This window comes from Castanea sativa, chromosome 8 (assembly GCF_040712315.1).
Source record: "Castanea sativa cultivar Marrone di Chiusa Pesio chromosome 8, ASM4071231v1".
In the NCBI taxonomy this organism is placed as follows: Eukaryota; Viridiplantae; Streptophyta; class Magnoliopsida; order Fagales; family Fagaceae; genus Castanea; species Castanea sativa.
Window position 1 is genome coordinate 21693276 of NC_134020.1, and position 11686 is coordinate 21704961.

The window sequence follows — 11686 nt, forward strand, 5'->3', positions numbered from 1 at the left end:
CGATGGTACGGTAATGAAGCGAATTTAGAGGTCCATATGGGGTATGAATATCCCCAACAAAATCAGAAGCTTTGCGTGGAAGGCTTGTCGAGGCATCCTACCAACCAAAGAGAATCTGAGGAGGAGACACGTCATAGATGATGACCTTTGTGAGACCTATGGAAAGGAGATAGAAAACTACAGCCACCTATTCTGGTTCTGTGATACGGTAGTGGAGGTATGGAGAAATTGCAAACTAGTCTTTCCCTTCCAAATTGAGAAAAGATGGAATTTCATTGATGTGATATGGCAGATTATTAGGCTAAGCCCCATAAACTCTAATTTATTGGAGAAAACCGTGACTGTATGTTGGGAAATCTAGAAAAATAGGAATGTGTTGAGGCATGGTGGCTTAAGGAAACCAGGTAGAGTTATTGTTCGCAATGCTATGGCTCCAGTGGAGGAATACCGATCTTCAAATGAAGCGGTTTGCGACATTAATCCCTCCGAAGCAATCAACTGGCACCCACCCGAAAGGTATCGATACAAGTTGAATATAGATGGAGCCGTGTTCACAGAGCAGAAAGCTTCAGGAATGGGCATGTTGGTTAGGGACTCAGAGGGCAGAGTCATGGCAGCTATGAGCAGAAGATTTCCAACCCCCTTGGCAGCCTTGGAGATCGAAGCAAAAACCATGGAGGCAGCAACAATTTTTGCATGGGAAATGGGATTCAGAGAAGTGATCTTTGAAACGGATTCTTTGTTTCTTTGCAGGGCCCTCTTGGGCACATCAGAACCTCCATCTTCCATTGAGACAATAATATCTAGTATTTTATCTATGGTCCAAAGCTTCAAGTTTTTCAGTTTCTCTCATGTAAAAAGGCAAGGCAATATGCCTGCTCATATTTTAGTTCAATTTGCGAAACAGATTGGTGAATGTCAAGTTTGGTTGGAGGAAACTCCCAGCCTCATTGAGTCCGCGTGTACTCAGGATGTAACAAGTTCAATTTATGATTAATAAGATAATAAATGTCTTCCCATTGGAAAAAAGAAAAGAAAAAAAAGAATCTTGAATGTGTAGATGAATAGATTTATTCTAAGACCTGCCATCTCAAAACCAAGCATATGAACTAGGCATCGGTCGTAATATTCAACCTTCTAGTAGTTAATAATAGAATTAGAACATAATGGCTATATAATTCTTTCTAATAACAATATTCTAACCTTCAATTCTCTTAGGGTCCATTTGGTTGGAAAGGTAAAAAAATGGAAGGATAAAAAATTGTGAAAGCATAAAAAAGATTTAGTTTTCTCTCATGTGTGTTTGGTTGGAGGGATAGAAAAGTGAAAGTATGAAAAACTCTTTTATTTGGTTGAGAGAAAAAAATAAGAAGATGAAAAATAAATTTTGTATAAATTTACAATTATGTCATTATTTAATAAAACAAAAAAGTTACACATTTTTTTTATTAAAAAATTGTATAGTATGGATTGTACTTCCACATTTGATTTTTAAGTTGAAGAACCTGAAACTTTTTCATTTTAAAAAAAAAAAAAAACCAATTAACGGTTGAGAAAAAAAAAAAAAAAGGTGTGCTGGCATACTTCGGTGTTTTGGACAACTTTATGGCGGAATTTTGTTGCCATTTACCATTAGATATCTAACATTTTCGTTAGTTGTCACTGTTCAGAAGAATGTAGGAAACTAGCATCTCGAGTTTTATAAACTCGAGATCCAAGAAAAAATCGAGCTTTTAAAACTCGATTTGCAGTGGTCGGCAATACCATTACGTGGACAAATTTTCCACGTGTAGCCACGTAGAAATCGAGTTTATAAGACTCGAAATCTACACGCCCATTTTCAAACCCCTCGCTGAAACAATCACACTCTCTCAACCTCACTCAAACAATCACGCTCTCTCTGAAACACTCTCACTAAAAATTCAAACACTCTCCCTCAAACACCCAAAGCAGTCACTCTCAACCCCTCGGCGTTCAACGGAAATCACCCTCAACCCCTCTGCGTTCAACGGAAATCACCCTCACCCTCAAACGGTCTCCTCTTTCCTCACAACCGGCTTCAGGCGATCCTTCAACGGAAGTTTGCAAGTATGTTTTTGAGCTTTTTAAATAATTATTCCATCTGGGTTTTGCCAAGTGTTTGTGTTTGATAATGTCTGTTGTTAGTGCTTTAGTTTTTCTTGTTAGTGTAAGATTTAAGTTAGACGAATTTGGTTTGTTACTTGTTGTATGATTTGGGTTGCTGGCATATTCTGTTTTTGTTGGTTTCTGGGTAATATTCAAATCTATCTCCATGAAATATTTCTATTGAGGTATTAAAAAAATATAAGGATTAGGAATTAAAACCACAACCAAAAGTATCGCATGGGATTATGAAATTGTGACCAGCAATTTCTTCCGGAACAATTTTCCTCCAAACTATCTCGAAGGTGAACTTTATTTAGCTCTGTCCATTATTAAGCAAAACATATGACAATCGTGAGACTAAAAGTGCAGCTTTCTTTGGGAATCCGACTACGGCATCCCACAACAAACATAGAGTTTTGCATGATACCATCCTCATTTGGAAACAATATCATATCCGACTTCACTAAGCTCTGCACCTTCACTTATACCACTTCATGGTCGGTGTGTGTCACCACCAACACCTCCCTATGGCCACCGTCGCCAGCACTTTCTAGAACGGTGGCCACCGCATACATTTATAGCACTATTTACCACAATGGTTCACTAAATTCCTGTTGCAACCGCCACTTGTAGTATGCAATTGCCGCCCCCAACAACCCATCTACTGCAACCCTTCAAATTGTATACTATAACTTATTTTTAAGTATCAACGGTAATTGGCATGATTTCATTGTAACATAAGTGAATGGTCGATTTCATTGGCATTAGTTAACTTAAGTATTAACTCATGTCTCGTAAATATTTCTCTCGGGCTAAATTATCAAAATAATCGGTACTCAAAACTTCACCATCCAAGATCGAAGTCTCAAGTATCAACACCCAACGAGAATGGGAAATTAGTAGACCATGCCAGCATCTCAAGGAACATCGCAAATTGAAAAGACAAAAATCCATACAAAAAATTTTAACACGTAATACTAAGTTAATCCGTAAGATTTTAGCATGGTTATCAATCTCCGTGTCTTAAATGGGAAACAACCAAAAATGACAACTGTAGAGACAAACTCTTAAGTTCTACAAAGTCCTGAATTGGAGAAATCTTGAAACAAAAGTAACTTGATATCCGAATTCCTCAATCAAAGAGACTGAAGCCCATATCCTGCAAAAAGTAGAACAAAAGAAAAGAAGTCAGATTAAAAGGGGATTAAATTATATACGCCTGCTTGCTTTTTTTCTTTGGTAAGAACCAAAAAAAAAAAAAAAGCCATTAGGGTAAAGGTAACATCTCTAAGGAAACAAAGTTCATGCCTCTATGTGAAATAGTCTAGTCTAAAGAGAGGACATGGATTGGTCACCCATTCCCACTGGTCCCCATAGAGTCTACTAGGATCCCATGGTGCAAAAATAAGAAAGAAAGGGGCCAGACTGGTGTTGCCCCACTACCTAAAGTTACCACTTTGAATTTTGTCTCATTTGGCCACACAATCTAATTTCAACCATATTCTTTTGATGTTCTGATTTGACCAATTTTAGCCCTTGAATTTGAATTTAGCATGTTCTCTAATGTTATTACCTAAATGTGGCACCACAGCTACACATGACTCCTAAAATTGATATCATGTATATGTAAGGATACACTTAAATAAAAAAAATGCTAAACACAAAAATAAATATCATAATTGGAATATATGTAATCCCTTAGTCCCTAAAAGAAAATACTTGCAAAATAATTATATGAATTGAGAGGTTCGGAATATTTATTTGGTTGGAAGGGAAGAAGAAACCAAATCCAACAAGTAAATTTAGAAGGTTATGCTAATTAATCAAGGTTATTAAATTTTGTTGTAGAATGCTTACATCATCTGATTCCTCTTTCTCTTCCACCTTTTCCTCTTTCTTTGCCTCGGCTGCAGCAGGTTATGCAAATTTAGAAGGTTATGCTAATTAATCATTTGTGCTTTTATTTTTGTTCTTGGGTTATAATTACGAATTTTTTAAAAAAAAAATTGGAGCTTTTGAGTTTTGATACCTTATTTTGTTCTATGGAAATTTAAAGAGAAAAAATTGTGAATTATTTTGTGCTTTTGAGTTTTGATACCTTATGAGGACATCGCTTTGTTTTGCATCAATATGAGAGTGACTACCCTGCAAGCAAATAAGAGATGCTATAAGCCATATAGAACATATTAAAATGACATTAAAACTCAACTTCCCCCTATCCACAAAATCAAATTGGTGTATTTGTATCAATTATATGAAAATTTCTTAGTATACTAGGCAAGATAATTCTAACTACTCTTTAAGTTTAACAGACAACATCTGTTAGACTGTCACACTGCTGTCTTCAGAAGATTAAACAAATCTCTTTGGATTTAAACTTTACCTTAACAATTTGACAGTCACCTTAATCTATTCAGTTCATCATGTTGAGCTTGGTTTTCCGGTATACAGATGGGTGCATTGGTGTCATAAAACAGAGTTTGAGTTTCAAGGGCATCATAACATCAAAACACATTTCAATTATAAGTATCCAAAAACTCTTGTTTTAGCATTCCCATTTAAATCATTCCTCCCTTTGTCCCAACTAGTTTTTTCTGTATTCCATTTTGAGATGTTGCAATATATAGTCTTATTTTGAATGGGGATCTATCTCATGTTTAGTCACATTTCCTTGCATGTAGAATAGCATTCCTTTGCCCCCACACTATTAATGATCTCACAGTTGAGTATCTGAATGTTTGCAGTATGGAGCCTCGGATTGATGACGAGCCACAGATCTTGCACCTTGGTCCACTTGATGAGTCATTGTTGACGCGACAACGATATCATCGATCAGAGGAAATTTGGAATGGCGAGGTGAAATATCTAGTTCTAACAATCGCTTTAATTTTTACGTTGTCTTTGACTTTTAGTTAGCAAGTTCTTTCAAAACACAATTTGTAGTTGTAATAACCGCTATAATTTTTATGGATTTTGCAGGACTCGGGCCCACTTATGTGCCGTGGTCGCACTAAGGAGATGGCAAGCATTCAGATGGAAGATAATCGGGTGATTGACATTATCAAGTTGCTAAGGCTGGAAGGATTGTTTAGGGCCCCTTCCAGAGAGATAGATCATTGCCTAATTTCGGCCCTAGTTGAGCGATGGCGGCCGGAGACGCATACGTTCCATCTTCCACATGGTGAGATGTCAATCACCCTACAAGATGTGGAGGTCATTTTTGGACTTCCTATAGACGGTGAGGTCTTGGTTGGGCCGACTGCTGTGGTGGATGGGGATTGGCGAGATCTGTGCATGGAGTTGCTTGGTTTTACTCCGGCGAATGACAACAAAACTTTGGTGGGGCAAAGAATTCTCATCACCCACCTTGTTGATGCCATTGCAGCGCCACTACCTCATGACGCAACGGAGATGCGTATACACCAGTATGCTCGGTGCTATATTTTAGCGCTGCTAGGGGATAAGCTTTTCATGGACAAGTCGGGAGATAGGGTGCATTTGATGTTCTTGGCGTTCCTGCGTGACCTTCGTGATCCGCCACAGTATAGTTGGGGTAGTGGTTGCTTGGCCTGGTTGTACAGAGAGTTGTGTCGGGCAAGCGAGAAAGGGGCATCGCAGATTGGTGGGGCGTGCACATTGGTCCAGTATTGGGCATGGGCAAGGTTGCCATTCTTGTGCCCGAGGATAGAGCCCCCACCTGGATGTGATTATGGCCCATGGCCATATGCTCCACTTGCATTTAAGTAAGTATTTTTCTAATATTGTGTGTGCAATGTACTCTTCTTAGTAACTATAACATGGGTATTATCTTATCTTATGTTATTCGCTTCTAACTGTAGGTGGGTGCGGGTGCCAAGCTCGAAGAGTAGGCCATCCGGCATGGCCTTGATCCACTATCGCGAGCAATTAGTTAGAATTCAGCCGGACCAAGTATGGCAAACAAAAATTTTGTTTGGTTATGTTAATTTTCCTTAAGAATATGATTGTTTCATCCTTTAACACATCTTTTGTTTTAATTTTTGTTTTTCCCTTTATCTATGTATTCTCCCTTGTTTTAATAAACTTGATGTTATGATAATTGTTTTTTGTTTCTATTGTAGATTGTGTGGCAGCCATACGAGGCAGACTTCGGCCACCTTCCTAACTTGTGCGTTGCAGGGAGGGATACGTTGACGGCAAGGGTGCCACTTGTGTGTTTTTGCATAGTAGAGATACACCACCCAGATCGTGTCCTTCGTCAGTTTGGGTTGGCGCAAGAGCGACCCGACCATGTTGTGTACGATGAAAGACTGCATAGAATAGACTTGCGTGGGAAGGTGGAGAAGAATTGGAGGGAGGAGCATGGACCGTATATCCTTACATGGGATGAGAGACGACAACGACTTTGCCATGCACCTCCTCAGACTGGTGAGATGCCTCGCGATCATGACTATTACCGCTGGTACCGTCCAGTCACTCGAAAGTATGTCGACCGCAACAGCGCAAAATTAGATATATCGGTAATGTGTTCTAATTAGATATATCTTAGTTGAGTGTTTAGGTAGATTAATAAGTACTATATTATCCATTCTACAATTGATACGTAAATGTCTCAAATCTAATTGTACTGGTTCTTTCTTGGTTTCAGATTGAAAGCCATTTAGCGCTGTTGGAGATGCTTCATGTAGGCAGCCGAACCCACAACCATGTCCGACGCGTCCTAAATGATCTGGCTAGGCTTGGTGGTGGTCCTGCACCAAATGGAGAGGCAAACAATGGGCATGAGACTGAATCAGCAGATATTGCAACCCCAAGCACAAGCGCAGCACCTGCACGTACACCGACCCGTGCTACTGCAGCTAGGGGCCGTGGTGGGCCTGCTACAGCAAGCCCAAGCACAAGTGCAACTAGGGGCCATGGTCGGCCTGCTACAGCAAGCCGAAGGACAAGTGCAACTAGGGGCCGTGGTCAGTGTGCAACAACTGCTCGGGTTGTAAGTAGTCCTGAGATACCTGCACCCATCCCGCACGTATCTCTCCAGCCTGAGGTCCCTCCACCCATGGTAGATGCATCTCCTCAGCCCGAGGTCCCTTCACCCACCCCACCTTCACAGCCCAGTTTCGATCTTGGTATTCATTCTCAGTTGACCCCTATACACCCCGAGACACCCTCAAACCCATCCACCAGCTCCAGTGCACCCACTTTGCCCATAGACCCACCCCGTACTGAACCCATGACAATGATCCCCACTCCTGGCCTGTACACAGAGCATCATTACCCACCTACCTCATCCTCATCTGACCCTCTAGGACCTCCAGTTGGGATTGACACTCTTCAGCCAGATACTGATGTACCGGACGAGCATCCCCTTCATCAACCCTCACCCCCACGAGGTCGACCGCAACGTGCTAGAAGAGCTCCCACTTGTGGGACAGGTGGACACAAAATAGGACACAAAGGCAGCTCTATGGTACGATACCATTAATTACAATGTATAGGCCTATTTTGCAGTTCACACACCTTATCATTTCACCAAATATTGATTGTATGCATCTAATGTCTTTGCAGCATGATGATGAGCCTAAGGATGATGCCCCGCAGCCTCCTCCCACGCCCAAACATTACACGAGGGTTAAAAAACGCAAAATTGGTGAACCTTGAAAAAGAGGTTTGTTACAGAGGTAATGTCTAAGTCTCGGGATGTAAATGCAGTAAATTGGCAGGAACTCCTGCTGGTCAATCAAAGTCTCGTGATGTAAACCATGAAGTTTTAATGCTTTCTTTTTCCTGCAATTGGTGGACAGGCTCTTGAACCCTTAGCACAACTGATGGAGACTGCCTAATTTTTAATTTGAACACCTTTTTGGTAAGATTTTGAGCCCCTTTCATTGGTTTAAATTTATTATAAAGTAATAATGTCCTCTTTATGGTATAGGAAATCATGATCATGATGTGTGTTTAGTGGTCATTGGCTGGTTTCTCAGTAAATATATGGTTGCAGTTGATTTCTAAACCAGTGTTTATGACGAGTAATGTGCCCGTTTTGATTTTGTGGGGTGTGTGTGTGTGTGACAGCCAAGATTGATGTAAATGTTGATGCTTACTCCTTTCAGGTTCTTGCTCAATTCATGCTTTGTTTATCTTTTTCTTCCTTACCCAGTAATTGATTTCTCTCTCTCTCTCTCTCTCACTCTAATTCCTTCTAACAGGAGCACTGGCAGTCCTCTTTCTCTGGTAATTGGAAGGTAAGGTTCTGATTTTTGTTATTTTGGGTCAACATTCTCTAGATGGTGCTTTCTTGTTTTTTGGATTTATATGGGTTCATTAAATTTTAAAAGAGATGATAAATGAAGGGAAAGAGAAGACATATAAAAGTTGAAACTTTGTTTTTCCTCACTTGTTTGGCGTAAGGGAATAAAAAGCTTCACTCAACTTTGTTGAAATCAAAATTTGGCTTTGTTTTTAGCTGGTTTTCTTTTTATGTTTTTCTGGTAATCAAAAAAATGTGAAATTTGAAATTAGGAATTTAACTTCTTTTACTTAGCTCTCTAACCATATGGAGAACTATGGCATTGTCGAAATAAAGGGTTCAGTTTGTTTATTGCAGTCTTTACATCAAACATCCGAACTTATTTGGTGGAAGTGAGAAGCTTGATGTATCATTAGACAAGGGGCTCTATGATTCAAATGTCTTAATAGCTTATAGGAGGCCGAGACCAGAATTACTTGCTCAGCAGTCCTTTGTTATTCAGGTTTATTTCTGCTTCATTACTATTATTTGTTGGTGAGAAAGATGGAAAAACATATTTCCCCAGTAACATGAGTACTCATTGGTTCAGTCAATAAATAGCAATATGTTTATCATGAATGGTAGTAAGCCTAAAGTCTAAGCTCGCCTTGGATGGGTAACTTATGTTAAGGATCTTCTCTTTTATAAATCAACTAAACGGGGCTGCTTTCTTGACCACGAGTGATTATGAGGTTCAACTTTTGTTTTTTGCGTTTGGAAAATGTATTCTTATAATAAAAAAGAGGGGTGTTTGGAACATGTATGTTGTGCATGCAAACCTTTGATAATTCTAAGCACATCATCCAGTCTGCACTTGGCATAGGAATCAAGATGTATATAATGAAGATAGCCACGGTGATCAAATATACATCGTGCGACAGCCAGAATTGTGCTCTAAAACTTTAAAAGTGATTTCTTCGTTCAACTTTAAACTTTATCAAACTGTTAAATTTTTTCTCTTTTCATCAAGCAGAAGTAAAAATTCTGTTCACACAATAAATGTGTAGGTCATTATAGAGTGCAACATAAAACAATAGATACTGAAAGCATAATTGTTTATCAGGGGCCAAAAAAAAAGAAGTATGCTGAAATATCTTTTATCATTTTTCTATTCATTTAAGTTGTTTTTGATGAATGACCTCATTTTGGCCATTGATGGTAACCTTTTGCCGGCGGCAAAGTTCCCGGATTAAAGAAGGTGTCGGCGAATAATGCATTCTTAATTCTTTTTTTTTTGTTGTACCTGGCAGCCAAGCACCCTTCACTGGGAAAGGGATACTACAACAATGAATTTGTACGACACCAGCAAAATGTGTCACTAAAAGATTTTGCCTAAAGGGCTTGTGCATTTCTTGCCATAAATTTCTGATGGGGGGGGGGGGGGGGGGGGAAGTTATAGTGACAAATGCCATTGCTAAATAATGTAGTCAGTAAATGCATGGAGCTCATTATATCTCTCTCACTTGCAGCCCTCTATTTCGCAGGCTCAAAGCTCTCTCCCTCCCTCTCCATCGCTCTCTAAGGCATGTTTTCACCACCACTCTCTATTAGTAAGCTCTCTCTCTCTTTCTCATGGACAAATTTTGTGTATTAATAACAAAACGTTTCTAATTTCAAATTTCGTTCTCTCAGATATTCTCTCTCAACTCATTACTCATAGGGGCTCTCTCTCTCTCTCTCTCTCTGCCACTCAGGTAATCCCTTCTTTTTGCTTGTAATCCCCTGGTTTATTCTTCTTCTTTTTTAAATCTATATTAGAATGATGATTTTTTTTTTCCTTTTTCGAAGCTTAATGGGGTCATTAGGCCCATGCTCTTTTGCCCTTTTTTAAGAGGTAATTGATGCAAAACCATACGAAAATTGCTTGGATTTTTTTTGTAATATTTGTATAGTGACTATTTGGTTGCTTTGGAAAGGTAGACATTTTTTTGAGTTGTGCAAGTGGGCAATTGGGTTTTTATTGATTGTTGCTGATTTAAACTCATTTGTAAGATTCTGTTTCAGTTAAATGAAAATTTTCTTGGTTTAGTGATGATAATCATATTTTGTGAATTTTTTTTATGCCATTTGGCTAAATTGTTGATAATGAATGACAAGCACAAGCTTTATAAACACTGGTCTTTGTTGGGTGGAGGCTTACTCATAAATGTCAACCCTCGAGCTTCTCGTACTACGGAGTTGATGAATAAACAAAGATGACAATGATGTTGCAAACTAGTCAAATAGAGGGTTTTTTAGAACAAGTGGAGGAATCAAATTAATTTTTTAGAACAAAGATGACAATGATGTTGCAAACTAGTCAAATTAATTTTTTTAGAAAAAGAAAAAAATAATTTTAATAGTACATTCAAATTAAAATTAGTATCAATTTTTATCACAATATTTTCACAATAGTTGATTATGGATATGTAAGACATAGTTGTAACTAGTGTGAGAACAAGTGGAGGAATCACAAGCAAGTTTCCTATCACTTGTTTGTGTAGGCTTTAAAATCAGAATTGGAAAAGGCTTCCCCTTCCTTGGGGCGTAGTGCAATTTACTTGAAAGAGTCTCGTATCAATGGCCTGCCAAGGTACAACTTCTTCTGATTTTTATGAATTATTCTTTTTTTGCCCTTTATAGCATGAAAAGTTCCACCATGTGGCCTCATAGGATCCAACCTTAAGGATCTTCCTATTTAATGGATGACTGAAGCTGGTAGGGTGTTTCTCTACCTCTTTTTTTTTGTGTTGGTTTATCTAAATTCATACTGCTGATGTAACTTTGATTTTTTCCCAAGGTACCTGTTGTTCGGTTGTGCGTTTTTTCTGGAAGAGGGAGTCAAATCGAAGGTCAAAATTTTGCGGGTAATTGCAGTTTCCTTCTTTCATTATATGTTGCAGTACGAAGTTGAATTTGTCACTTTCATATCATTGTGGGGAAAAAAAAATGAGAGTACACAAGGCATTGTGGAAATTTAACAAAACATTCTTTGAGATGATTACCTTGTGGGGGTCAAATATGAGAGTACACGGTGCATGCCGTGTCTTGCCTTCTTTCATTAGCATTCACCACTCTTTATCTTGGTGAGAAGTTTTACGGTGTTCATGTTTCTTAAAATTTGTTCACTTTGTTTCGTAAAGTGGATTATCCTTTGGAGTTGGATATTTATGATCTGTGTTCGGATGATCTCCGCAAAAAATTGGAAGCTCCTCGCAAGGTTTTTGCTTGCCCTTGGCTTTGATGAACTTTAAAGTTACATCTCCATTTCAAAAACATTTGATTGCTTGGTTGTGTTGGACATTTTCATGT

At 38.8% G+C, this 11686-nt stretch overlaps 2 long non-coding RNA genes across 2 annotated transcripts; both read left to right on the forward strand.

The window, feature by feature from the left end:
- The first annotated feature begins 5586 nt into the window (after positions 1 to 5586).
- LOC142606832 (uncharacterized) lies at positions 5587 to 6260 on the forward strand. The gene is made up of 3 exons (XR_012839180.1): positions 5587 to 5870; positions 5967 to 6057; positions 6228 to 6260. It is a non-coding gene; the product is annotated as an uncharacterized LOC142606832 (long non-coding RNA).
- Positions 6261 to 9204: 2944 nt separating this feature from the next.
- LOC142608427 (uncharacterized) lies at positions 9205 to 10433 on the forward strand. The gene is made up of 4 exons (XR_012839488.1): positions 9205 to 9303; positions 9880 to 9945; positions 10028 to 10089; positions 10184 to 10433. It is a non-coding gene; the product is annotated as an uncharacterized LOC142608427 (long non-coding RNA).
- Positions 10434 to 11686: the final 1253 nt, after the last annotated feature.